General features: G+C 40.7%; 1 protein-coding gene and 1 non-coding gene across 2 annotated transcripts in view; both read left to right on the top strand.

Moving 5' to 3' along the window:
* Top2a (DNA topoisomerase II alpha) overlaps window positions 1–2650 on the top strand; it is a 32855-nt gene that overhangs the window by 5323 nt on the left and 24882 nt on the right.
* LOC115032665 lies at window positions 1719–1840 on the top strand. Its single transcript, XR_003838296.1, has one exon. It is a non-coding gene; the product is annotated as a small nucleolar RNA SNORA32 (small nucleolar RNA).

Genomic DNA, 2650 nt, shown 5'->3' with positions numbered 1-2650 from the left:
AACACAAAGTTGAGAAAATATATGTCCCGGCTCTCATATTTGGACAACTCCTGACCTCCAGTAACTATGACGACGATGAGAAGAAAGTGACAGGTAGAGGACTGGGAGAAAGGAATACTTGTGGTTCAGAAAAAAACACATCCTTTAAGCTGGGCGTGGTGGCACATGCATTTAATCCCAGCACTTGGAAGGCAGAGGCAGGTGGATTTCTGAGTTTGTGAGGACAGCCTGGTCTACAGAGTGAGTTCCAGAACAGCCAGGGCTATACAGAGAAACCCTGTTCGGAAACAAAAAAGAAATCCTTTAAATCACTCTCTGAGGTGTGAGGATTACAGATATGGGATTGGGGGCTAGAGAGATGGCTCAGTGATTAAGAGAATTGGCTCCACCCCAAGAGGACTCTGGTTCAACTGTGAGCATCTTAGACTTATAACTACATCTGATGTCTTCTTCTAACCTCTGTGGGACTAGGCATGCATATGGTGCACTAACATACATACAGACAAAACACTCAATTAAAATTTAATACAGATTTTAATATAGGGATAAGCTAAATATAGTGATCAGGAGGCAAGGGTTCACTGTGTAGCTCTAGCTGGCCTAGAATTCTACTATGTAGATTAGGCTGCTCTTGGTTTCAACACAGCCAGAGCTACACAAAGAAACCCTGTCTTGAAAAACCTAAGGAAAAAGACAGGTGTCTTAGGGTTTTACTGCTGTAAACAGACAGCATGACCAAGACAATTCTTACAAGGACACCATTTAATTGGGGCTGGCTTACAGGATCAGAGGTTCTGTTCTCCATTGGTGGGAGCATGGCAGCATCCAGGCAGGCATGGTACAGGAAGAGCTGAGAGTTCTGCTTCTTCATCTGAAGGCTGCTAACAGAATACTGACTTCCAGGCAGTTAGGATGATGGTCTTAAAGCCCACACCCACAGTGACACACATACCCCAACAAGGCCATACCTCCTAATAGTCCCCTTCCCTGGGCCAAGCATTTATAAACCATCACAAGGAGATAGACAGGAGTAAATCTACCACAGAGATGTTCCTGCCTCTGTCTCCCAACTACTAAGATCAAAGGTGTGCACCACCACTCTCAACAAAGGAAAGAACTTTCTTAAAAAAAAACTTAATTTTTTTGTAAAGATTTAAGTGTTTTATTTTATGTATGTGGGGTCGAGACCAGACAAGGGCTACATAATGAGACTGACTCAAAATGAGAGAGAAGGCTGGGTGTGATGATATACACCTTTAGTCACTTTAAGCACTTGTGAGGCAGAGGCAGGTGGCACCGTGAAAAGCCAACCTGGTCTATAGAGCAAGTCTTAAGACAGCCAGGACTGACTATACAGAGGAAACCCTGTCTCAAAAACCAAGGAGAAAATTGATTAGTAAATAAAGTATATTTAATAGCTTTGCCAGCAATAAAGAAAATTGAAGAACTTGGAGAAATGACTCTGCACTTAGCATTTGCCAGATTCAATTTCCAGTACCCAGATGCTGCTTCACAACTATGTGTGACTCCGGTCCTAGCAGATCAGACACCCTTTCTGTGGTCTGCATATGCAGACAACACACACACACACCTCAAAATATTAAAGCTGTGTCAGCTCAGGAACTACAGCTCAGTAGTAGATTGCTGGCCTGCCATGGGCAAAGCCATGTTCCCATTCTACTATTCAAAAAGAAAATAAACAAGGAAAAAAATTTAAATGGTCATTACCAAGGCTTTTAGAATGCAGTTTCTCATTTGCTGTGGACATGACCATAAAGAAAAATACCCATGAGGTTTTTCATATGCTACTTGACTAGCAGTTAACCTGTTGGGAACACGTGTTGATGAACAGCACATCTTTACCCAGTTACTAATGATATGTAGATGGTTCTAGAATGCTCATCTGGTTCCTCGCATGTTCTTATGCAGGGCTGGATGACATTTGAGAACGGTAACATGGATGGACAGCAAAGGAATCAAATCCTTTAAATAAGAATTTATTTGACTTAATTTTTAAAAATAAATAATTACATACAGTTAAAAAAAGAACCTTTTATAGTGTTTGTATGAAGTCAGCATGTATTTGGGGTCTGGAGTTTCTAGTTTATTATTTCAATTTGTACTTCCTTGAATGAAGGGCTAGCTCCTGCTCTCCTTCCTCTTCTCTTTCCTGTTTCACCCCAGCTAACTATCTGTGTAACCTGTAAGAGAGATTTGTGGGATTAGGCTGCTGTATGTAGCAAAATAATAAAAGCAAGTGAATGAAAAAAAAAAAAGAAAAAAAATTTAGTTGAGTAATAATAAAATAGTGTTATATACTTACTTGCCTAGGTGGTCGAAATGGCTATGGAGCTAAACTGTGTAACATATTCAGCACCAAATTTACTGTGGAAACAGCCAGTAGAGAGTACAAGAAAATGTTCAAACAGACATGGATGGATAACATGGGGAGAGCTGGTGACATGGAACTCAAGCCCTTTAGTGAGAAGATTACACATGCATCACCTTCCAGCCTGACTTATCTAAGTTTAAAATGCAAAGCCTGGACAAAGATATTGTTGCACTGATGGTCAGAAGAGCATATGATATCGCTGGCTCCACTAAAGATGTCAAAGTCTTTCTTAATGGAAATAGTCTGCCAGTGAGTATT

Source organism: Mus caroli, chromosome 11, assembly GCF_900094665.2.
Source record: "Mus caroli chromosome 11, CAROLI_EIJ_v1.1, whole genome shotgun sequence".
Lineage (NCBI taxonomy): Eukaryota > Metazoa > Chordata > Mammalia > Rodentia > Muridae > Mus > Mus caroli.
This window is presented reverse-complemented; position numbering and strand designations above follow the sequence as displayed.